Raw genomic sequence first — 27,731 nt, 5'->3', positions numbered from 1 at the left:
GACTTGAGGAAAAAAATCCTGTATCATTATAAGCCATTCAGCCTTTGCCCACATCATAGTCTTTGGACTGAATCTCGCTGTTAAATTTTCAAGGGCTCTGTGGTTGGCAGTCAACTCCACAGTTGTATTTAAAAGCAGCTGGGATATGTGTCTGTATATGCATGTTTCTTCATATGTGAAAAGAATTTTTGTAGCTTTTACTATATATGCAGGATATCCATGCAAGATGGTTAAAAAGTAGATAGCACTACTATTGACAATTACTTATTGCACTGAAAGACATTCCTGAACCCAATAAGTACTTCTGGACAGAAATGCTAAAAAAGTTTACTTGAAATAGGTTTTCACACACAGAGGAAAAAAGACAGTTACTGTTGCTTTTATTATGTATTTGCTTTTACTATAGTTCTATGCTTCCCATACAAGCATATTTCAAAGAAATAGGCAACATTAAGACAGGAATCACAGCTCTAAAAAAGGAATCTGTAACAGAGGATGGCAGCAGGGATGTCTGGAAGGGGTGGTTCAAAAAAGTCAAAATGACAACTACAATTAAGCTCCACTTATTTTTCATGAGTGCACATTAAAAAAAGGATGGATGTTTAATTGTATCACTGCTGCTACAAACTTATTTGACCACGTCCTACAGACACTGAAGGGCAGGATGTTGATTGGGAAAAGCTTTCCCAATATCAAAGTTTTCCCTTTTCTTTCATTAAAAGTTCTGATTGTTTTCAGAAGTAAAATTATTTTCCTTGAGGAAAGAAACCCATCCAATTTCCATACCTGACTTTTCCCCTCTGCTTGTGAAGAAACAAAAAAAATGACCATTTTGATTCTTTTCTGTTCTACATTTGAAGGCTCCAACTTTGGTAATCATGGCCTAAAATCTTGTGAGGAAAATGTACATGTAAAGTAAGCTGCCCATTTGAATTGCCTCTTCTCTAGGTCCAAAAGCAAGAAGGAGTCCATGAGCCTCAAACATATCATGGCTTAAATGCTTATACCAAAATTAATGTTTACAATTTTCCCTGGATTTTTCATGGAAATTGCTAGACTACCTTTTAAAACTCTGAAATAGTAGTTTCAAAGATGAACATATAATGAAATAGCAGTGATAACATCAGCAGTATTAATATGGGAGTGTATAAAGAATAATAGGGATGCAATGGCTCAGCAGTTAAAGAGGCTGAGCTGGAAGGCCAATAGGCTGGGTTCGAGACCCAAGTACCATATGAAGTGGTAAAACATGCCTCAGCTCATGCCTACCTAGCAGTTTGAAAGCATACAAATGTGAGTAGATAAATCAATTCCGGGAAGGTAACAGCATTCCATGCACTTCGGTATATTGTCATACTGGCACATGACCACAGAAATATCTTTGGACAATGCTTGTTCCCTCTGCTAAGAAATGTATATGAGCACCACCCCTTATAGTCAAAAAACAACTGGACACGTGAAAGGTTTACCTGTTATAAAGATCTCTAATACTGTTAATGACAAAAATTATAAATATATATGGACAAGATTTCTTTATCTGGCCTAGGAAACTGAAACAGACTTGCAGATCTGAAAATGGCACTGAAAAATGTTTTAAACATGGAAAGAAGACAAAATTTTCAAGTTAATGGCTGTTAACATAGTTAACAGTGGTGATGAAAACCAAAAGCTTGATTTTTATACTTTTTAAAGTATTTATTAACTGTTTTAGCTCTGTTGTATGCTACTCAGGTTACTTGTTTGTGATATGGGCAATATTGATTTAAATAATAATAAATAAATGTGTTTAGAACTTTAGGTTACTTATCTGAGTATCCAAAGTATATCTGTCATATTAAATTTGGCAAGTGAGAGTATAAAACATCATAAAATATTGGTATGATTTTCATGGGCTTTGCAATCCATTTTGAATGAGATTAGAAAGCTAATGTTAATTGACTGGGTAAAGCTACATACATAGCAGGAAAACTGTAATAAGAATACTTGGAGGGAAATTTGCTTCATTTTTTATGAGTTCATCTACATAAATTTCCATTTTGGAATAATTTCTCTTTCAAGCATAATTATTTGCCTTTGGCCATTTTTACTAACTTTTAAAGGCTGTATAGGATTTGACTGATTTTTAAAAAGGCTTTTTCCACTGAGATTTTTTCAGATGGGAAAAAGGCCAGAACTGTAGAGATACAATCTTAGATTCCCCAAGGGTAGACATCAATTGGTCACTGGAAAAAAAATAGGCTTGAGGAATAAAATACTCAATCAAATTGCTAATGAAAATAGTTAGCCTATAATTAGTTCATGTGGCTGCTTAAACTTTTAGCATGTTGATTATCTGAAGAAGCCTTACCCAACTTGATATGCTTTTTTTTGGTATCCTAATCCCCAGAATCCCTATCCTACTCGGTCTTGGGATTTTGGAAGTTGTAGTTCTCGCCCATTGAGGTTGGTGATTTGGATCAACATTGAAAACCTCTTGATTGTGAAAGCATACTATTCTAGAACATTACCAAAACTAGAAGGCAGCTTGGACTAAAATTCCTTGAATGTCAATATGCCATGAAAAATGACAGTTCTATCTGGAAGTTTGAGGAATTGTTTTATAACTACTACAACTAAGTTGTAAGGTTTTTGAGGGGGGTTTACCATGTCTAGGCATAGGGGATTGGGAAATGCTTAACATTCAAGTCTACATTTATGTACATATAGTAAGGGGAAAAACAGAGTTAAGGAAGAATAGATGATAATTATGAAAGCAATACTTTAATGGCGATTTTGATGTGCACACTATCTATACTAAGTAAGCTTATTCTATGGTAGTAGGTAATTCTAAATTTTTGAGAGATAAGAAATAAGAAACCACAGTCTTGGCAAGAGCACAGAGGAAAGATCACTGCTGAATGTCCAAGTGGCTTTGCAGAGAGCATCATTTATAGTTTTAAAATCTAGAAGAGAGTAGGACATAAATATCTTAATTGCATACTATGTTAAAATGGCATTGTCCTTAAGAAACAAGTAGTCTAGGTAAGTTTTTTCCAAGACTGTGGTAGGAGGGAAAAAGGTAATACCTCTCTGTATATTTTTATTCTTCTGCGTTCATTATGGTGACTATGAAAAACAAACAAATACCAATATATGATTATATGTATGCATACTTAGCAATGTATTGTAGCTTGTCCTGAGTCTGTTTCATGTGATACAATTTAAAATATCTACCCTAACATATGTATCAACCAAATATACAGTGTTTTATGGTTATGATTATGGATCTTTGAAAAAAGATCCAGAAATGTTTCAGATCTCACATGAACACAGAATCTCTCTGTTTTAATGAAGCATTTTCATTAATCTTTCCATTCAGGCTATTTTTTTCAGGGTCCAGCATGAACATTAGAAAAAATATGGTGTTTTCTGAGGAATCAACTCATCAAAGTAACATCTTTTTCAAGGAAACCTGAAAAAATGGGTGCTTTAATGAATGCCAGAGAGATGCTTTTTAATGCTTGTAGTCTAAAATGTTTCTCTTGATTCATTTTTAAAGCAGGCATAATTCAAATAATAATGACATAATTTACAGGTGCTACTTCTTTATTGGATCGATTGGATAATGAATCAGATGTCTATTAAAAAAGGGGGTAGATTCCTTTTATTCGTGGATAAGATCAAACGGAGAATTTTATTGGTGAAAGAAAATAAGCAGAGAATTTTTGCTGATTTTCTTTTCTTTTCTTTGTAACACCACTACTCCTCTCCACCAATCCCTGAGTAAATATGTGGGGTGGGATTGTAAAATCATAGTTAATAGAACTAGTAATAGAGCATAATTCTCCATTGAATGGAGCTCTGTACATAGCATGTTCTAGTCTGCAAAAGGAAGGTCTAGAGTTCAGTTAGTATTTATTTAATGCACAATTGAACCCACCACATGTGCATTCAAATCTGGATCTCCTGCATATTTTGAAGCCTAGTAAATTTTAATGAAAACCAGAAGGTTCAACATATCTAATGGTATAACTGGCAATATAATTTTAATGTACATTTTTACTATATATACAGTTTCAACCAACATAAACTCACACAGTTCTAAGAATATTTTACATATCACAACTTTTTTTTAAAAAAATTTATTGGTTTTTAAAACAAACATACACAAACAAAACATAAAAACATCAGGCCATCTTCCATATATGTACATACAGTGTGCCGGTTGGTTTACAAATTGTTTTGTGCTTCCATTTCGTAGTCTTCAATTACAATTACATTGTATACGATCTCGTATTTTCAATCCAATATTAAATACATTAGTATCATTATTAATCAATCATTTGACTATACTTTTATTCATTCATGCTTTAGGAAATAATCATATTTTACTTAATTTGTTTTGTGACAATTCATATTATCATCCCAAATCTATCCTAAAATCATTTTGTAGATATAATAAGAAAAGAATACATCTTTATATATTTAGTATTTTCTAAAAGTCTACATATTTCGTTACTATACTTTATTGTCTAACCATTGATAGAATAGATCCCAAACTTTATAAAATTGTTTATCATCCTGTTCTCTAATTTCAAATGTCAATCTGCTCATTTCAGCACATTCCAATATTTTCTTAATAATTTCCTCCTGTGATGGTGTTTTCTCATTTTTCCAGTTTTTAGCAAATACAATCCTAGCCGCTGTTAATACATTTACAATCAGGCATTTGAAGTCTTTACTATATATTTCAGGTAAAATTCCCAATAAGAATATCTCTGGTTTCAAATCTATATGTTTCTTTGTCATTTTTTCCAACCATGTGTGGATTTTAGTCCAGTATTTTTTAGCATCCGCACAAGTCCACCACATATGGTAATATGAGCCAGGTGTCTGATGACATTTCCAACATTTTTCGGATTTATTCTTGAACATTCTTGCTATTCTTGTCGGGGGGAAATGCCACCTGTAAAACATCTTATACAAATTTTCTTTATATGCTGTTGACATTGTCATTTTATAATTGTGAGACAACAATTTTTGCCATTTCTCTAGATCAATCCCATATCCAAAATTCTTCCCCCAAGCAATCATAGTTTCTTTAACTTGTTCTTCTTCTAGTTTAATTTCTAGTAAATATCCATACAATTTTTTAATCACCTTTTCATCAGTACCTGTCAAAATCTTATCTAAATCAGTCAATTTATCATAGAAACCTTCTATTTTAGAATCTTTATCATACCTTGAATGTATTTGCTCATATGAAAACCAATACATCTTTATACCTTGTTCCTCTAGTTTTTTGTATAGATTTAAGTTCACCCTTTTCATTCAATATTTCACCATATCTAACTGTTTGTTCCTTTTTGTATATTATAGGATAAGAAAATGCTTCAATAGTCAATAGCCAGACTGGAATTTTCAAATAACATTGTCTTTTAATCTTCTCCCAGTTTAACCACAGAGACTCCCGTATATAATGTCTTCTAAAGTACCCCTGTGTTTTAGTTCCTTTATACCATAGGAAAGCATGCCACCCCAACAACAGATCATGTCCTTCTAATGTCAACAATCTAGTATTTCTTAATGTTATCCATTCCTTAACCCACATCAAATTTGAAGCTTGGTAGTACAACTCCCAATTAGGCAAACCAAATCCTCCTCTTATTCTAGCATCTTGCAAAAGTTGTAACTTTATTCTCGCTTTCTTACCTTGCCATATATATTTCAACACAATTTTATTTAAATCTTCAAAATAGTCTTTTCCAAGCCTAATTGGAATTGTTTGAAACAAATATAAAATTCTGGGTAATATATTCATCTTGGTTGTTGATATTCTCCCTATTAATGACAGTTGTAAATTTTCCCATTTCACCAAATCTAGCGCTATCTGCTGTTTAAGTTTGATATAATTATTCTCTTTTAGTGTACTGCATCTTGCTGTCAAGTATATCCCCAAGTACTTGATCTTATTCGTGACCTGAATTTTCAATAGGTCTGCCAGTTCTTCCTTTTGTCTTGATAGCATATTCTTTGTCAAGATCTTTGTCTTATCTTTATTTATTTTCAAACCAGCCACCTTTCCATATGTCTCTATCTTTTCTATCAATTTTGATGCTGTTTCTAGCGGGTCTTCTAAGATAAAAACCAGATCATCTGCAAACGCTTGCAACTTACATTCTTCCTTTTTAATTTCCATCCCTTTTATATTCTTTTTATCTGTAATATTTCTATTTAGCACTTCCAAAGTTAACACAAACAACAGAGGTGATAGTGGGCACCCTTGTCTTGTTCCTTTTCTTATATTAATAGAGTCTGTCAGTTCTCCCTCTATCATTACCTTTGCCGTTTTCTTATGATATATACCTTCTATTGCTTGAATACATTTTCTAGCAAAGCCCATCTGTTCCAGCAGTAATAACATGAATCGCCAATTCACATTATCAAATGCCTTCTGTGCATCTAGAAATATCAAAGCCATTTGTTTTTCAGGATGTGCCTCGTAGTATTCCAAAGTGTCTAAGATTACTCTCATATTGTCTTTAATTTGTCTCTTTGGCAGAAATCCATTTTGATCAGGATGGATAAAATTATTTAAGTATTTTTTAAGTCTTTCTGCCAATATTGAAGCAAAAATTTTATAAAATTTTAGTAGGGAAATAGGTCTATAGTTCTTAGTTTGTAATGGATTGACCTCCTCTTTTGGAACAAGTATAATATAAGCTTCTGACCATGATTTAGCTTCATTCATAACTTCTAACAATGAAAGATTCAACGATTCTTGTAATGTTTTGTAAAATTCTGCCGGAAGTCCATTTGGGCCTGGTGCCTTTCCATTATTTTGCTTCTTGAGTGCTTCAGTTAACTCCATCATCGTTATATTGCTTTCTAACATTGTTTCAATCTCTTTAGGTATCTGGGGTAACTTAGCATTCTGTACTGTTTGACTCTTTCCTCATCAATATTCTCTTGTGTGTATAGTTTCCCATAATAGTCTCGAATGATTTCCTTCTTCTCTTTACTACCATAGCAAACTTGGCCTTGATCATCTATTAATTGCAATATTTTCCTTGATTCTTTCTCCTTTCTCAATTTATATGCTAACAATCTACCTGGTTTATTTGCATCTTCAAAGTAGTTCTGTTTAGCACCTCTAATTTTCTGTGCTAATTCTTCTTTTTCTATTAGACCCATTTTATGTTTGGTTATATCCATTTTTAACTTAATGTCATTTTTCTGTGGCATTTTCTGTAGCTCTTTTTCAAGCCCTTTATACTCATCCTCTAATGCCTTAGAGCATTATATTTTCATGGTATTTCTTTTCCTTGTATAGTCTATTATCAAGCCTCTGGCATATGGCTTCATTGTATCCCATACATTCTGGATTGATGTATCTTCTTTTTTGTTTTCTCTAAAGAAAAAAGCCAGTTCTTTCTCCATCCACTGTGTGAAGTCTTTTTCATTTAAAATAGTATTATTTAACGTCCATCTAGATCTTCTTTGTCCTTTCCATTTAATTGTCATTGGATTGTGATCTGCCCAAGTACTTGTTTCAATATTTATTTCTTGAATATTAGTTAACAATTCTGTTGACATCCATATCATATCTATTCTGGACCATGATAAGTGTCTATTTGAGTAGAAGGTGTATTGTTTAGTTTTAGCATTTCTTTCTCTCCATGTATCTTTTAAATTTATTCCATCTACCATTTTAAAAAAGGATTTAGGGAGAGTCTTTCTGTTTTGCTTTATTGTTTTCTGTGCTGTATAGTCCAGTTTGTTATCTACAATTCCATTAAAATCTCCCATCATAACTATATTAGCATAGTCCAGTTCAACTATTTTCATATGTAATTTTTTATAAAATTCTTCTTGTTTGTCATTCGGGGCATAAATTGCAATCAGGAGTGTTTTCGTATTATTATCCATTATTGCCACCATTAGTATTCTTCCATCGTCATCAGTATAAATCATTTTCGCTGGAATGGTCTCTTTAATATATAAAACCACTCCTCTTTTCTTGCATTGTGTCAAGGAGGTAAATATTTTCCCTAGTTTTGGCTGTATCAACAATTGTTCATATTGCTTTTTAATATGTACTTCTTGTAGGCAGATTATATCAAATTTTAATTTCTCTAATTTATGGAAGGTTTTCCTTCTTTTAACGGCTGAATTAAGTCCATTTATATTAATTGTAATCAATTTTTTCTCTTCCATGGTTATATTTTATAATTAGGTTTGGCAGCTCTCGTGGATCTTGGTTCATGTTGTTCTTTGGCTTCCTCCTTTCCACCTATTGCACCTTCCTCTTTTTCAGTCGACATTTGGCAGTCCTTTTGGAATTCAATTAGTGAAATTTCTTTTTCTGCCTCTTCCTCTTTCCCTCTGAAAAATTCTGTATAAAATGATTCAGCTTTCTCAATTGAATCAATTCTGTATCTCTGTTCTTGCCATGAGAACATTAAACCTTCTGGAATCAGCCATCTATAATTCACCTCTTTTTTAAGTAGCAATTTGGTCAAGAATCAGTATTCTCTTCTCATCTCTCTTACTCTTCTGGGTACTTGTTTCAAAACCACAATCTCCTTATCTTTATATTTCAATGTTTTCTCTCTTGCCACTTGCAATATTTGGGTTTTAATGGCTTTCTTTGCAAATCTGATGTGAACTTCTCTTGGTAGGCTATTTCTCATTGCGTATCTTGTGAAGACTCGATAGACCTCATCTATTCCATCCATCATCTTCTCTTCAGTTATTTCCAAAGCTTCAGCCAATATTTCTATTATTATCTCAGCTAGATTTTGTCCTTTTTCTTCCTCTATGTTTTGGAATCTAGGATAAAATTCTAATCTGTCCATCTCCCATACCACTCAGCATACCACTTTTATCTTGTTCAAACAAGGATAAACTGTTATCAATGTCTCCAATTTTTTTATCTCTTTGTTTATCTTCTTCTTCAATTTTTAGTAGTCTCTCATCATACTTCATCATCATTTGTTGGATGTTCTTGACTTTTTCATTGGTTTTCCTTGTTCTTTGTTCAATGTTCTCTGTTCTTTGTTCGATGTTCTCTATTCTCTTTTCAATATTCTCTGATCTTGTTTGAATGTTTTCAATTCCTTGCATAATCATCTGCAGGATCACTTTTTCTTTTTCTTGTTCTTTCTCTTGCCTTAACATTGTCTGTATTGAATGTTGTCTTCCAGATGGTGGAGAGGAGGAAGTAGAAGTTGAAGAACCAGGAGCTGTTAATTTCCTACTCATTTCAAACAATTCAAAATCTTCAGGTTCTTCTAGACCTTAATCCAATTATGAAGTGACCAATTGCGATTCCAAATAAAAATAGTAGGCAAAAAGAAGCCAAATAGTAATAATAATAAAAGAAGACAAAAGAATTTCTTCAGGTTCTTGTATACCTTAATCCAATCGATTAGTTAGATAACAATGAAAATTCAAAAATGAAGGAAAAAAAACATAAACATACACAAAAGAGAAAAAGTTGTAAAATCCTAAAAAAGACGGAAAAGTGAGGAATAAAAAGCTAAAAAAAAGGAGAAATTCTTCAGGTTCTTCAATACCTTAATCCAATTAAGAGGTCTCAAATATAAAAGGCTGCATAAGAGAAAAAGAAAAAAAAGCCAGGAAGATAAAAAGAAAGAAAAAATCAGTATTGGAGGTAGATGGAAAAACAAAAGTACCAGAAAGGCAGAAAGAGAAAAAGAAAAAAAAGGCTACTCCCTTAAAAAGAAAAAGAAGGGAATCATTAATACTAAAACTTTTCTTTTAAAATAAAAAGCAAACGTAAAAATTTAACTTCCAAAGACAAGCAAAAAAAAAAAAAAAAAAAGCAAAGACAAGTTCCAAAGAACTAAAAATCCAAATAGCTATTTCAAAAAGTAAACTGTTGAGGAGAGGTAGCACAGCTTAGGAAAAAAATCAAGAGCACACACTGCACTTTGTTTAGTTATCCAAGGCTCTTGTTATAGCACTCTTCTCCAGAAACTTATCACCTTTTCTTTTCCTATAAACTTCAACACCAGACTCCAACTGTTGATAGAAACCCAGAAGAGCACCTGCAATAATACTCTCCCATGCTCTTCCCTCTATCTTATCAAATAGCAATGTCCTTGAAAAAAAGCCTCAGTTCTTTCTTTCTCAGCTTTGTCTGGTCACAGGGGAAATAGAATATTTCCAAGCCTCTAGTTGGCAGTGTTACAAAATTTCTTTGCTTTCACTTTTCCCCTCCTTTTCCATGCAAAATATAATAAGAATTAATAAAAAAAAGAAAAAGATATTTTTAAAAAAGAATTAACTAAAAGGGAGTCTCTAGCCTAAAATGTTACAAAATCAAAAAGGAGAAAAAAAATAGATGGAAAAGAAAAAACCAGTCCAGTTTCAAAATATAAGATCATGTATAGAAAATCCAGCAATGAGAAAAAAAAACATTACTTTGATATTCCTGTTTAAAATCGCCACTTAATCACTTCTGTCAAAATTTTTACAGATTCTTTTTTTTCCTTAGGGTGTCCTTTCAGATCTTAGAATAAAGAAAAAGTTCTCACCAAACTGGCACACTCTCTCTTTCTGTTCTCTTTCGTTTCGGAGCTGTCCCAACTTCAGCAGCTTTAATGGCTGCCTCTTTGCCACTGGCAAGAAGAGCTTCTCTGGATCTACCAGGGACTTTGCGGTATCCCTGGGATCGACAGGATGCGCTCTTCACTTTCACCGTCTCTTCAGGATGGTTTAGATCTGATAGGACCGCCCAGGAGCAAAGATATCGACAGCGATCTCAGACCTCCAAGATCGCATACCGTATCATTACGACGCCAGCTCCGCCCTCCTTCAACATATCACAACTTTTTAACACCAGCAAAACGATGCAGCCAATTCAAAATTGTTCTTTTTGTTCCCATTCTGCTTCTGCCTCTCCTCCTTTCTCAGGGCTATTGATGGTGTTACCTAATTTGCATTATGAGTTTTGAAAACCTATTTACTAGCAAGCAAAGGTACTTCAAATGCTGTACATATAAATACTGAGCTTGTATGGTTAGGATAATAAAATACCAAATGTCAATAATGTGATGAATTGTTATCTCAAAAAAGGGGTGGTGGTGATGGAGGGAGTGTTACACTGAAGAATTGTATCTAAACTCTCTGTTACATATCCAGTAACAATACCAACCACATTCATTCCAAATGGAATATGTAATATGATTCTCTGGGATTGCTAAAACTGATGCTAATGCATTTCCTTATTATCTCCAAAATTCACACTGCTGCTGTTTCCAAAGGGCCAAACATACAGGCTTTTCTGAAGTTAAAAATTGGTACAAATCTATTACAGTCTGTCCCCATTACAGTTTGCTTGCTTATGGCCAATCACAAGTCAAAGAGTGCACAAGAAAACACAGTAAATCACAGACTGTTTTGTTCTATATTATCCTCTCACAAATTATGAGTCAAGAGGGAAGAATGTATTTGGCAATTTATAGTTTCCTGTGAGAATTACAAAGGATCCCATAAGGTCAAGTATTTTATGGGTGGCGGAGTGTGGGAATAGTCCTGGCTTAGTCTAATATATAAGGGATGTAAGCTTCATCTTTTCCATGCACACAAAACAGAGACTAACATAAAGTTACTCTTTGAAAGTGATTTTTGCAGTTGAGTGAAACAGGTGCTTTTATTTCATTCCGTGGAACATTATTTTCAACAGGATATGCAGCTGGTAATAGGGTATTAAATTAAGATTGTGACCTACTGGCACTTTCATTTGATTTTAATTAATTTAAATGCATGCAAATTTAAATTGTTGCATTTCCTAGCACCACTGATGAGCAAAAAAATTAAAACAGGACAGATATTAATTGCATACACATGTGTTATGAATTCTTTTAAAAAATCTTAAATATATACATGGTCATTCTCTCTTCCAGAGAACCTCTTTAGTATGGGTAATAAAGGCCTATGTTTCAGGTACCTCATCACAAGAAATGGGCAAATATGTTACATTCAATCCAGTCGGGTTTTTGTTTTCCCCCCGTCCTAAATGCATTCCATCCTGGTTGTAGATTAACTTGTGTACTTTCCTATTAATGCATTTCATACACACTTCTCTTTAATAATGTTTTTGGTACACATTTCAAATATGTTCACTTTTGCATGAGAATTTACTGTATAATGCATTTGGTATATTTTCTCACATACCCATTTTAACACATTTTTTTTCAACTATGTCTTCATAGTTGAAACTGCATCACAAATTTTGAAGAGGGTTAATTTCAGGAAGTGAAAGTTCAGTTCAGGAAATGCAAGCTGAATAAAGTAAACTATATATGGTATGGATCTCCTTCCCATCTGCCATGGCATGGACTCGATTGACTGCTGGAACTATCTAGTCACCTGAGCTTAGTTACTGTAATGCTGGCAACACTTAATTTGCAACAATAGAACATTTGACCTGATCTATCTTTAAGAGAAATGTTGTCTTTTTTTCTTTTGTAATGTGAATACTTTGGACTGCATTATATCAGACCACAAGGGCATAACTTCACCACCTTTTTCCATTGATTAGCAGTCTGAGAGCAAAGAGCCTGACTTCAGGAAATTGATGTAAGCCCTCCTAAAGTTCAAATATGTAGTCCTGAAATGTTTCTAAGTACTGTTTCAAAGACAATAGGATGAGTAAAATGTATTTGCCTGCAATTCAATGTAAATTGTAGTAGGTACAAGTCACAGCAAGTGTAAGTTACAATTAAGAGTAGGGTCCCCAATTGTTAATTGCATCATGTTAATTAACATGATTAAACAATTAGTTTAGAATGCCAAAGTACAATAAAATCCACATGATCAGATCTGGTTGCTGTCTTATTGAGTTTGATGAATTAAAATACATAAACACAGAGAGAAATAATATTTTTCAAAAAGCATTATAGTTGAAGTAAGTCAGTAAAAGCACTTCTGTGTCCTTTGAAAAGCAGAGGAGAAAGACACTGTTTAAAGTGCAGGGTCAGATGACTGATAGAGTGCATTGTCTGGAGACTTTCACAGTTCAGGTTAATGCTATCAAACCTTTTAATTACACCAATATATAGCTGATAAGAAGCCCTAATGGCCCTTTTCATATCTGTAGAGTAACTAGGACTTGTGCCATGTATGGATGTAAGATTGATTCCTATGAGGCTTCATTCTGATAGCATGACTTCCTGTCAAATGATACATAGCAGAAACGACTTTTCAAATCTTTGTCTTTCCTACTGAGGTGCTGTTGGGAGATATTCCAGTGCCTTAGGAATGGGCTGGTGCAGTTAAAAAGTAGGGTTCATAAAGCTGAATTAGTAAACTGTAATATGTGACTTTAAACTGTATGATATGGTATTCATTTGCATTCTGGTGTTCTATGAACTAGGTTCCTACCACTGGAAACATTATCTAAAATGGTAAAACAAATCTTAAATCTTTCATTAATTTCCATAAAAATGTTTTGGATCTAAAATACTTACATTGTGTCTTCCCTTCATAAAAACTGTCTTCTTGCATTGGTTAAATATAATCTCCCTTGAAATGTGCCCAAAGCAGAACAAAGGTATAGAGCTGATAAAAATATCCTTAGAAAAAGACACGCATAAGTGGCACGGCTTGAAACATACCCATCTCAACTTTTTTTTTACTTTTCCTGGAGATGCCTCTGTTGCCATCCTATCTTTCATACATGGGATGTAAACATAGTAGCTTTGGGGGAAAAAAGTCATCTAGCCTCATTTTGAAATCTCTCCCTCTTGTCAGAACTCAGTCAGAAGTGTGTGTGTATGCGTGTATTCACGCTGCAACCATATAGTGAAAAAAGGACAAAGGATTTGAGTACTCATAGAATGCTTATAAATCTCTGTGCTCATTAGGAAGATTTTATAAAAGATACACACACACACACACACACACACATATATATATACACACACACACAATTTATATATATATATATATATATATATATATATATATATATATATATATATATATATATATATATATATATATATATATATATATTGCTGGCATGCACATATACAATTAATTTTGTATTAAAACTTTTCCCCTGAAACATTTGTTTTTCATCTGGCATTAAATGAAATTTAATTTCAACTTGTCTTATGTCATTTGAAAAAGATGCACAGGAGGTTCCTAAACTTATGTATACACATCTCATTATTTCTCAGTAGGATCTGTGTTTTTACCACCTGTTCGCAATTGGGAACACTTACCCTAATGCCACTATAGCAAACTTTTATCACTGGGACTTTTTTTTGTCACAATACAGTTTTTATTTTTTCTGCACTGTTGTTTATACATTTATTAAAAAAAGAAGGAAAAGAGCACAACCATAGAGCTTTTCTTGATTTGTAAATGCAAAATTGCTTTATAAAATGTTAGGAAATTGTAAAAGCAAGTGCAAAAGATTTAAATACATCTTATGATTGGCCCATGCTTGTTTATTTATTGGTTTATTTTATTCATATTACATGACCCTTATGACATGTTTTATCAAACTGAAATACAGAAAAAAAAGACAAGACATTATGGCAGAAGTTGGCTTTGGGAGACTCCTTTTCTCCCTCAGAAATAGGTGCATGATCTCTCCAATTCCAAATAATAGGCATTAAAAGACTCAATTTTTGCAACGGCACTTGAGGATTGAAGAGGCTGCTGAACAGAGAGCTCTGACATATTCAGAGCTAGGTTTGAAAATACATATTATGAGAAGGCTAAAAGCTGAAAGGACAGTGATTACTTCTGTGTAAGCAGGCACAACTGCAACCATACTTGGAGAAAACTGTTTTGCCCTTAGGAAATAGATGAACATACAGAGACAAAGACACAACTTTATTGTGGATCTGCAATTTCAAGCATACTAACCAAGCAGCAAAAATCTGTAGGACTGGAAAATAGTAGCAAAGGAAGTTGTAATTCTGCTCCCTTCTACTATGCATCTGGATTTTTGCAGTCCAGATTTGATAGTCTTAGTTTGCAGTAAAGATAGTTAGCAAATGACTAATAAGAAAAGGGGTATGTTTGTGTGTATGTATGTATGTGTGTGTGATTTCTGACTTTAGCATTGGGCACAATCTGAATTAAGCATATTTAAATTTAATTGATTTATGTAAAATAACTAGCAAGTCTTTGAACAATCTTAAATTCTTGTTTACATTTGTTTAAAATCTGTTGTGGTACAGCACTTTGACATATTTTTCTCAATTGGGGAAGATGGAGAAGAAGACATTTTGATGACATTTTCAAAGAGATGAGAGAAAAGTTTCTAAATTTTAGTTATAGGTTGGCTAAGACTGTCTTATCCCAATGTGATGTGTTACAACAATATTAAAACAGTTGCAGAAATAAACCCATAAAATGATTTAATCAGTTCAACAATTAAATAATGTAAATATTTGAGTTAGAAACCATAGACATGCATATTCAATGGAAAAAGCATAGTAAACTAATATAGTAAATATAAAATATAGTAAAAAGCATAGTAAACCAGTAAGAAATAAGAACACCACAGTTAATTCTCAAATATTAGAATAGATCTTTCCAAAGCATGGGAAACAGTGCCCAAAAGCCATTTCTTTTGCATCTGATTGAATGAGAATTTCTTTTAAATTCTGGAAGAGATTTTCAGAATTAAATGAAAGAAAACTAAAGACATAAGTAAAATTCTCCACCCTATGCATAACATTCGAAACTGCATTGTTTAATTCTAATGAACATTACTTGCATCTCCCTTTCTTTCTTTCTTTCTTTCTTTCTTTCTTTCTTTCTTTCTTTCTTTCTTTCTTTCTTTTCTTCCCCTTTCTTTCTTTCTTTCTTTCTTTCTTTCTTTCTTTCTTTCTTTCTTTCTTTCTTTCTTTCTTTCTTTCTTTCTTTTCCTTTCTAGTGTTAGGCTAGGGTAAATGAGAACAATTTTTCACAAACAAATCCTGACTCTTTCAATTTTATCAGGCTTGCCTTGACATTATATCTAAAATGTGGGTCACTGTAGTATTACCATATATAGATAGGAAACAGAAAAAAATGACTAAGGCTGAGAAGGAAAAAGGGAACTTCCCCAAGGTCATACGGTGAGCACATGTTTGAAAGAAGAAACAGAAGAAAAAAATGAAATCCATGTTCATTCCTCTGTGTGTGTTTGTGTGCGTGTGTGTGTGTGTGTGTGTGTGCGTGGGGGGGGGGAAGGATGTGAAGTCTTGTAGAGAGACTGTTAATGTGTTTTAATGGGCTAGTTACAGAGCTGAATATAAACCAGATAATTGTTGGTGGGTTTAAAAAAATAGTTTGAGTTTTTAATCTGCTTGTGTAAACTTATGGAGCCTTTATCCTGAGCACATTTTTAATGAACAGCAGCATACATTATTTTTATAAAGAGATAGCTATAAAAACACATCAGGAACCAAAATACTTCTTCAAATATCTTTTTTTGCCTTTGACATTTTTTCAATAGTTATTGTACCTATGACTCTGTGGATTCTTTGCCTTACCATGGGTCTTCTGAGGCCTAAAAGTCTCCTTCTGCTAAAAAAAAAAAAAAAGGACTGCCATTCAAGAAGAAATAACCTTTTCCTCTTTGCCACTTTGTCTTGCTTGTATGTCTCAGACCAACCTAACAGGTTCTTCAACCCTCAAGCTGAGTTTTGGTGTGGAAAGAGGCTTTGCCAAAGTTTCCCTTCCTCCTTCCACTGGTGCAAAACTTTTAATGAGTTATAATCATTCACATTCTAATTGTTCTAAAAACCTCTGGGATTGAAATGTTGGGTATCAATTCTGAAATAAAGGATACGTTTGTATGTAGTATTTGGACTGCAATTCTACTGTACAAAAATAGAAGCAGGTGCTCCAGATACATAGATACATACTGACCCAACTCATTTGGAGATTATCTCCTTTTCAAAAGAAAGTACAATCAATAAGAAAAGTGCACACTTCAGACCTTCCTAATTTGTATCAGTGAAATATGTATTTCCTGACTGCTTGCTAAAATTCACTGATTCTACCTGAGCATATTGCTGTTAATATACTTCTGTTGTAATTAAATGTAAAACATTGCTTAGTACAAGCAATAATAATCTTGACTCTTTTGTAGATGATTTTCACAGAATTCCATGGTGACCACTGAAGCAATTATAAGATTTGAATGCATTATATCTGCAATTTTCCTTTACAACAAGCTTGTAAATGAAGCCTGTATTATTATTATTTCTCTGTATTAGAGTTTTACAGGATGGAGGATCGGGGTGGGATTCTATCAGTTCGGCCTGGTTCTATAGAACCAGTTGTTACGGTTCCCAGTAGTTTGGAGAACCAGGCCCATGGTTGGCCCCGCCCCTCTCTGCCCACTTCTCTGCTCCCTTTCCAGTCAATCCTTATTGTGCATGCGCAATATTGTGTGCATGCACGACAAGCTGACTGCATTCTAACCCTGCCTGCCCCGCCCCTCCTTATCTCAGCCATGTGCCATTGCTGCCTGCAGTCTGCCTTCGCATGCACGCCAGCCATCGCTGTCTGCCTTCTACCATGATCTTCCTTGGTGAGTGAGGCTCTGCAAGCCTTGGTCACCTATATGCTGTTGCTCCCGCCAGCCCGAGTTTTAATCCCGACTCCTGGGCCAGCCTAAGTTGCAACCACTGCACTACTGCTGCTGCCACTGCCCTTGCTGCCACCACCACCGCCACCACAAACCCCAGTTGAGTCTTGACTCCTGGGCTGGCCTAGGCTGCCACCACCATGCCATCACCACCCTCAGTGTTCGTGACCTACCTAGCTGCCTCCCATCTCTGTCTGGCTTACATAGCTGCCAGGGCCGCCCATGTGGCTCTCACGGCCTAGCAAGTTTCCCCCCACCCCACTTGCCTAGCTTGCTTAGCCATGGGGGCCACCCATGCAGCTCTCGTGGCCTAGCAAGGTTTCCCCCCAACCGTCTTCTACTTTGTGAGACTGACAGACAGCTAGGTCTGGACAGTGGAACCACTGGTCACGATAGTAATCCATTCCGTAACTTCGATCGCAACCCAATTTGGCTATGACCGGAAGTGAGACTGACTGTGCATGCACCTACAATTCTGTGCATGCATGCAGGGGAAATTGTTGTGCAAGGGAAAATTGGCACAGCTGTGTTTGATAGCCACCCAAGTGGCTTCATACTCTACATAAACGACCTCTGTGATCATATTAAGAGCAATTGCGTTTCTCTTCGCTGATGACGTAAAGCTGTTCAATACCACAGACAATACTGCCACCCTTCAAAAAGATCTTGACTATGTATCCGAATGGTCAAACAAATGGCAACTTCAAATCTCAACAAATAAATGCTCTGTCTTACATATTGGCAAAAAAAATCAGAAAATAAAATACAAGCTGAATAGTCAAGATCTTGTTGATGACCCAAGCTCTGTAAAGGACCTTGGAATACTCACCTCTAATGATCTAAGTGCTAGAGCACACTGCAACTACATAGCCAAAAAGGCATTAAGAGTTGTTAACCTAATCCTACGTAGCTTTTTCTCTGGTAATATCACACTACTAACCAGAGCATACAAAACATTTGCTAGACCAATACTCGAATACAGTTCATCAGTCTGGAATCCACACTACGTATCTGATATTAGCACAATTGAGAAAGTCCAGAAATATTTCACAAGAAGAGTTCTCCACTCCTCTACTCGCTGTAGAATACCTTATGCCACCAGACTTGAAATTCTAGAACTAGAAAACCTTGAATTACTCGCCTTCGGTCTGACTTAAGCATGGTATACAAAATCATACATTGCAATGTCCTACCTGTCAATGAATACTTCAGCTTCAACCATAACAACACAAGAGCACACAATAGATACAAACTCAAAGTAAACCGCACCAAACTTGATTGCAGGAAATACGACTTCAGCAATAGAGTGGTCAATGTCTGGAATACTTCTACCCGACTCTGTAGTTTCTTCCCAAACCCCAAAAACTTTAACCTTAGACTGTCTACTATTGACCTCACCCTTTCCTAAGAGGTCTGTAGGGGCGTGCATAAGCGCACCAACGTGCCTACGTCCCTGTCCTATTGTTTCTCCTATTCTTTTTATTTTTCTTATATGTAACCATTTCATGTATTCACAACTATGTATACATTTATACTTATTATCTTGTAAACAATTGACAAATCAAATAAATAAATAAATAAAATAAATAAGTATTTGTTCGCAACCAGATCCAAAAATTTGGCAAAAATTTTGGTTGTCACCTGATTTGGTCGTGATCAGAAGTGTTCGTGATCAGAGGTTCCACTGTACTTGTAATATTATATGTCTAGATTCTAGAAATCAGAAAATGGTTAGACCAAATAGCTGATTCAGTATTTTCCAACAATTACTTCCAAACTTGTTTTGCAATGCTAACTCCAGGCTGCTTTATACTGTAAACTACTTGACCTTGTTCATATCAGTAAAGAAAATACCCTAACAGGATTATTATCTATAAGAGCTGGATCATAACTTCATTCACACCAGAGCATATCCATAAATGTTGAAGTTTTTTTCAGTATCACCTCCAATGCTTATCAATACAGCTGATGCCACTGTGGGTGTGTTTCCTCCCCCTTCTTCTCATCACTTACCCATTTGATACTAAAGCTGTTACCTGACTTACTGGCAGGGATCAAGAACAAAGTGCAGCAGTTTCCCAGATCCCAATGGAAAACCATTCAGGCGTTTTTATTGCCATGGCACTAGATTGATTTAAAGCTATACACCCATTACTATGTGTGAAAAATCATTGTGACGTGAAAAACAATTGACACGTTAATTGCGGCTTACAACAAACACCTGTCAGTCAATCTACCTTTAGATAAATGGAGCTCAATGCTAAACTTTATCTCAAGCAGTCCTCTCCCCAGGCACTGTGAAATATTTATGCCTGAGTAAATCTTAGCATATATCTCTGTCTTACATTCCTCTAGCAGTAACTGCTCTAATATCTAATTTTTTTCTCTTTTTTGAACATGAAAAAATAGAGATGGTTTTATTTTACATTTCTCAGACTATATTACTTCCATGGAATGGGAAGATAATGTATTTTCTTCAAACTTTTGAAATACTGGACACAAGACTGTACTAACATATAACTTTTGTTTTTTGATTAGGCATCCAATTTCCCCAAACATGCAAATAAGAAAAACAAACAAACATTGAGACTTCGTTTTAATGTCCCTGGTGAATTTATTCCTTTGTTCAAGCTTTGGATTCCATATCTGAAATTGTCCCTCTTAATTAGGGCAACCAATAGCCATGTGACAATAATCTTCTTTGGGAGTTCAAATACATTTTTAAAAATATAAACTAAGACATCTAACAAATACATTTCTGGGCATCGCTGTGCTCCTGTGAACACTAGTGCATATATGGGAAACAATATGAACAGAAATCAATTGGATTTTCCTACCTGTTTTTCCCTTCTTACTTGATATGCATATGGATATGAAAATACCAATCAAATTTTCATGGCTGGGGAAAGTCATACAAACTTCCCATTCCTGCATTCATTCGTAGTGCTCCAGCCTGAAAATATATTAAGCTGCTGATGACCCAAAATTGATCTTCTTAACTAAGACTCACATTGATTCCCTTCTTTGCTTGTAATGCCATTCTGTGCATACCAGACATTGCCCTGTGGCTAGAACGGTGTTTAGTTGTGGGAATATGATTGACAGTATGAACACACTAATGTGATAAAAAAGTCATAACTGAAAAACATTTAATTGGTTAATCAATTAAAAGCCACATGGTTAATTGGCTAAAAATGATCTGCAATCAATTAACAGCTCCAGATAAGCAAATGTTGCATAGCCAGGCTAATGTTTTCCTAGTTGCATCAGCTGCATTTCAAAACAAATGAAACACAGAGAAGATTGACATAGAAATTGGATCCAAAGAAGAATCCCTTCACATAATGTTGGGATATTCTCACACCAACATGTTTTGGAGAAAGGGAAGAAGAGGAAAAGTGTCTGGAAATAGTTATGCTCCTCCCCAACCCAATCAGCTTTGCTGAATCTGGCTGTCTTGGCAAAGCATATATGCAAACAAAGACTGAGAAATCGGATGAGAGCAGCAACTATGGAATGTCTAATTTCCAATAGATTTTCTGCATAAGAGAAGGAAGTTCCATTCATGTTGCACAATCCTTTCTCATACCTGAATTCTCTCAATAGCTTTGTGATGGGACTCACAGTGGAAATGTCTTCCAGAAACAACAACCTACAAATATATGTCCCAATTTTCATAATAATAATATGAGAGTGCTGCAAAACATTTTGTTGTTGGCAGTATTGTTTTCAGCATATTTAAACGTAAGTATTCTAGATAAGATAAAATAAGAACAGATAAAGCTGTGGAACATATTTTACAAGCAAAGCTGCAAGAATTAAAAAGACAAATATCTGGATCTAAATATTTCAAATCAGATTTAATGTTGGTCTTTTAGTCTTGATAAGTATTCTTTGCACTTGATGTTTTCTTTCAACTTAGCAGGAATCCCACTACATGGCTAGAAACCATGTAGACAATATTTGGTACATTTATAATAAATATAATTTTATGCTTATTAAAATTTTGGACATTCTTCAGTTATACTGGTAAACTAATAGTTAACTTATAGTTCCCTGGACTGCCTGATTCATTATTTTGAAATTACTTTTATTTATTTATTCAATGCCTAACTTTCTTGTCATTCATTTTTCCACCTCAAGTTCAACTTAACAATTCACATCATTGTTAACAAGAGTGGAATGTCTACTTATTTACCTCTCTTTTTCTCATCAACACCAATTCCTATTGGAGAACATTATTGATTTATTCTAATTTCCAATTCCTGAGTCAAGTTAATAGTTACACAGCAACAGTACTAAACCTTCTCTCTCTCTTCTCTTGCCACTTTTCTTTACTTCTCCCAGAGAGGTTACACATCCTGTTTCTAAACTTTATCTCTTTGTGAATGCATTTAGAACCTGCCTTCCTTCACAGCCATCATAACAATGTACAGTCACAGCTAATGAGAAAAATGCCTCTTGGTAGAATTACTACAGTGTCTTCTTACAAGACACAAAGTATTTATACATTTGAGGATTGGCAGCATGGCAAGTGAATAGCTTTTTTTTTTTTTTTTTTTAAGAGGAGGAGCAGTTCAACTACTACACAAGTGAATGTGAGTGCAGAAAAGTATGGATTGATAGGGGAAGTAGATGCCCTGGCAATATTTATTTATTTCTATTTCCTGACTGACTTCAGCTTAGGAAGTATGGGATTAATTGAATGACATTCTTTGCACTCTCCTGTCAGCTAACTGGACAGATTGTAGATAAACTTTGATTGGCTTACGTTGTTATCTTTGAATACAAGACTTGGAAGGAAAAAGATCTAACAATCTCAGAGCATTTCCATCCTGGTAAAAATTAATTATGAAGGTGACTCTAGGAGGTTCACAACAAATGGCTAAAATCATATATAAAAATCACAGATATAGAAAAATATAAAAATACACCTACAGCATATATTATAAAAACAGATACCATGGGAATGGAAATAGTGACATGAAACTGCTGCTTAATATACAATAATCTGCATAATTAAATGATAACCACTTTGAAAGACATCAATTCTCCAATGGAATCTTAACTAACAATTAATGAAACCCACTATTTGAAACAGGAATAAATTTCTCCCCAACTGCTATGTACAAGCAACTAGTTTCCCATTAAAGTTGCTTTTAATATACCTCCCATATTACCTTGCAGTGATATAGTACCTGGACTTGAGCTTGCTTTCTTCATTTTTAACAAGAAGCACATTATTTTCAAAAATTGCTTTTGGAATCGTTCCTAGTTTCTGAAAACAAATTATTAAAAGTGAGCATATGGAGGTCTTAAAGTAGAACCTTATGGAAAAGCAAGAAAAACACACACCCTCTAGTTGATGCTTTCTGTTTTGCAGCCTTTAAAATAATAACAATAAAAAAATGATTGCAAACTTTTTGGGAAAGAAGATTTTTTTTGTACATTTTTTTTCAGGTGACAGTTCTCAGTTTGCATGTGAGCGTAAGGTCGTTGTTCACCTCTTATACTAAACAAGAATTTATTTTCATAACTGTGTGTTGTATTTCTCTTTTCTCTTGACTTGTTTCACAGCAAAGGAAAAGAGAAGATTTATTTGATAAAAGCCTGCTTTGTGTGAGATGGTAGCAGAATAGCTATGTAAAGATGAGAGCTCTACTAAAAAATTCTTACTTGTTTCTTTTAATAATTCCTGCTCACTTTGATGAAAAGTGAATGGATTTTTATTTTTATTTTACAATGGAAGTAATTATTAGTAAAGTGTTGAATTCTTATATTTATATTAGTGGTAATTTGTAACAGGCAGGAACAGGTATGAATATCTAATCTTGTATTATTTTATCTCTTCAATGGTCTGCAGCTTTTTTGGTTCCCCATGTCATAAGATGGAATCCCTCCCACAAGTCATTTTCAGATAGGAAAGGAAGAGAAATCATGGTGGAGAACAAATGAAAGCACTTTCCATCTCTTGCTACAATAAAATAAGCTCAAAAAAACCAGCACCAAAATAAATAAATAATAAAAAGAGTTTGAAAATTAGTGGCCTCTTTCAGAGAGAAAACTTCCAAGAAATTAGAAAACAGATTTTGGCACTATATTAATAAATATTTCCTATACCAGTTCTTTTTAAAAGAAAAGTAGTGGATTTGAGAACTATTAAAAGACTCCAAATTAGATAAATGAGAAATAGCATAGAACTAACATGAAAGAACTGTTTTTGAAGGTCCCAACTATATATTGCAATGATGACCATTATTATATGTAATTAAATTTAACTTGAGTCCTGGCAATCTACTACTGCACTTCTAGCTCTTGTTCCATGTTTTTCTAGTTCCAATGGGGAGAGGGGCAGCCATGTCTGTTATCTTGTAACAATTATACTTTAGCAGACCTGACAATTCACTGTTCAACAAATGGCTGAACAGCACTCTCTCCTATCAAAAAGCTATCTGGGTTTTGCAAGCATTCTTTGCAAAGGCTTGCAAAACTTGTCAGGGTTTTGTCAGGGTCATTCATGAGAAAGGAATGCTTGCAAAAACCAGATGGTTTTGCCCCCACCTCCCCTCCTCGGCCAATTCTCACCTTTTTCAAGCAAAGAAAAACCGTTCTACCAAAAAAGGAAGCATAATATTATCTTCTTCATTTGGAGACACAACCAAAGGTAGATAGTTTAGGGGCTGGATTTTCTACTCCTGAAGATTGCCACTTTTGTTTGGAAATGAGGAGATCAGCAGGGCGGGTGACTTAATTTAAAAACTGCAAACTAAAAGCAAATTAGTCGAGACCTGCAGAGTGTTAGATTGACATAAAGAATAGTGTGAGTGGAATAGGTGGGGTGGAAATGCTCTCATTTCAAGCCCTCCTCAAGTTTGGTATTCACTCATCCTTAAATACATTATGTGACAATATCAGGATGATGGTAAATGTTTTTATAGATTATGGATGAGGATGGGGACAGCTTGACACATTTAGGCTGCTATTTCTTAGCAGCAGCTTCTTTTTTCTTATCGTGGCTTTCTCAAATTATATTGTTTTGTACAATGCCTATAGGCAATATGGAGATGCATAGGTGATTGACAGGTGATAGCTAGTTTTTAATCTGATGTGCAATGAAGAATACCATGTGAAGAACTTCAGAAAATGTGCCTTTTAATAATCACAAATAGATAATGGTATTTAGAGAAGATATTTACAATCCTGTTATAGCAGAGGTATAGGTGCTGAGCCAAACACAAATGTGATCCAGTGCTTTGTAATTACAGTGTTTAGGAAATAGGTTCATTCAAGTGGTGCCCACCAGATATGTTGCCCTTTAATTCCTATAATTCCCATGGCCATAATACCTGGGAATTATGAGTAGTATTGTCCAACCCAGTGTTTTTGAAACTTGGTAGCTTTAAGATATGTGGACTTCATGTTGGCTGGGGAATTCTAGGAGTTGAAGTTCACATATCTTAAAGTTGCCAGGTTTCAAAAAACAGTAGTTTAAACCATCTGTAGAATACCAGGTTGGAAAGGGTGGTGTTAAATAACACATAAATGAAAGATTAAAATGCAATAAAAGACCATGATTTGATTTGATTAAGAAATAGTCCAGGAGACTTTTATCAGTGCCAATTTCATGTATTTGTCTTAAAAATTGGATGGAATACAACTTTCCATCTATCCATTTATTTCTGTCAAATAATTTAAAATCAGCAGACATTTTGCAGCACATTTTGACAAAAAACAAAATAGTATAAGACATTGTTTATGAGCATAGATTATACCAGTAATTTATGCAAATACTTTTCTGTGAATAATTAAGGGAATAAAGAAGGGAATGTGCAAGGATCTGAACATCTCACTTTTGTAGCCTATTGATATCTCTTCTACTCTGTCCCTGAAGCAAAACATCACAGGAACTGGAGTTGGTGGTAAATAATTCAGCCAAGGCCAAAGTTCAGCTATTACAGAATCCTATAGCCATTGCCCCTTATGGATTTTTCATACCACAGACTTCCCTACCAAGTTGAAGTGATTTGTATATATTTTTTCTTATTGGCTGGATTTATATCCTGCCTTTCCTCCCAGAGAAACACCACTTATTAGGGTAAGAGGACTGACTTTATGGCTTCTGAAGCTGAGAGTAATTCCAGCGAAAGCATGTGACCCTGATAGAGCAACCAATGAAGTCAGAAGGGAGGGCATAAAACTCTGGATAATTTTATATATTGAAGGCAATCTAATGATGGTAGTGAACCCACCTGGAAGAAGGGAATGTTAAACCACTTCTGCATTTTGTCAAAGAAAATTGTATAGACATGGCTGAAACCTTTAGACAAGATTGAGTGCCAAGTGATAAATCTTCCAGATCTTAAGGCTTTCCTCAAGTTACAAGGGAAGAATGTCAAACTTTCACAAATAGATCTGGGAATGTGACATGGCAAGGCCAAAGTAGCAAATGAAGTTGATCACTGATTAAAAGTGTTAAAAGAGAAGTTCCTCATTTTACAAGGCACATACTGTCAATGCTCTGCTGGTGGCAGGAAAATCGCAACCTAGCAGGAGAGAATAGTCTGCTTTCAGGGGATATTATATAATCCATGAAAAAGAGAAGAGAACTAAGACTTCTTTATAGCAGGGAAGGACACAAGGAAAGAATGCACAGAACTTGTTTAGTTTATTTTTTATTTATATCCTGTCTTTATTATATTTTACAAATAACTATGACAAACATATAATCAGAATAGAGTTGGAAGAGACCCTGGAGGTCCTCTAGTCCAACTCACTGCTCAAGTAGGAGACCTTATACCATTTCACACAGGTGGCTGTCTTAAAAATCTCCAGTGATGAAGCATATACAACTTCTGAAGGCAAGCTGTTCCACTGGTTGATTGTTCTCACTGTTAGGAAGTTTCTCCTTAATTCCAACGTGCTTCTCTCCTTGATTATAGTTTCCATCCATTGTTTCTTGTCTTGCCTTCTGGTGCTTTGGAAAATAAGTTGACCTCCTCTTTTTGTGCTAGCCCCCCCTCCCCCCAATACTGAAATACTGCTATCATGTCCTAGTCCTTCTTTTTTCTAGACTAGCTATATCCAATTCCTGCAATTCTTCATATGTTTTTGTCTCCAGGCCCTTAATCGTCTTAGTTGCTCTTCTCTGCACTTTTTCAAAGTCTCAACATTGGAAAAGCTGAAAAATCATATTGGCATAAGTATTCAGACTCTTTGCAACAAGACATGAAATTTAGCTCCATGCTTCCCATTTTTCTTGAACATTGTGGACATGTTCTATACCTTGCTTGTGTCAGATGTTGGGGAGTTGGACATGGAGAGCCAGGACCCAGGAATCCCGATAATTTTGATTAGTTTGAGGAGTGAGCTGACTTGCTATCAGGGTTCTGATGGATGCCTTAATTAAACCATGAGCCTCAGGCCACATTTCAAAAGAAATCCAGTTATTTATTAGAGCAACATGTTGGCACATACCCAAATGAAATCAGCTCTGCCTCATGTAATTTATGGCCCACCTATGGTCCTGTTTCCCCTCTCCCCCAGGGTGTATCATAAATCACATTCTCCAATGGAGCACTTTCACAGGCTGTAGAGACCATGCCTCTCTGGTTGGTCCTGGTAGCCTGGGATACAGCCTTGAAGAATGCATGCATCTGTTATGCTTCTGGTTGTGGCTACCATGCTTCTCCATCAATTTCCCCCCCTCCTGCCTATGGCAACTCAAGAGCAGGCCAGGCATGCTTTACGAATTGACAGCTTGGAGTCCACCTATGGTAAATTAAATTGATTGGGCGTGATTTGGAATGGCACACATATCTCTGTAGAAAGTCTCACAATTGGCAATCATACTGTAACAGAGCAAAAGATGAATGAAATGAATTTCAACAACTGTAGAATCAGGCTGTGGCATAACAAAATTGATAAAAGTGAAGGATATATGAATATTTTCCGAATGCTCTGTAAGTTTTTGTTTGACTACAGCTTAATACATGATACCCTTACATATAAAATGTGGTAGATATCTAATAAGTATCAATATTATACAGTTGTATTTGATGGTGGAAGATGTTGACAATTGTAAACCAAATGACAAATATGCTTTTGGAAAACTATTTTCAAA

This window comes from Notechis scutatus, chromosome 2 (genome assembly GCF_049901735.1).
Source record: "Notechis scutatus isolate UNSWTSFEM ecotype Mainland chromosome 2, rNotScu1.2, whole genome shotgun sequence".
Taxonomy (NCBI): Eukaryota; Metazoa; Chordata; class Lepidosauria; order Squamata; family Elapidae; genus Notechis; species Notechis scutatus.
Note: the sequence above shows the minus strand (reverse complement) of the source record.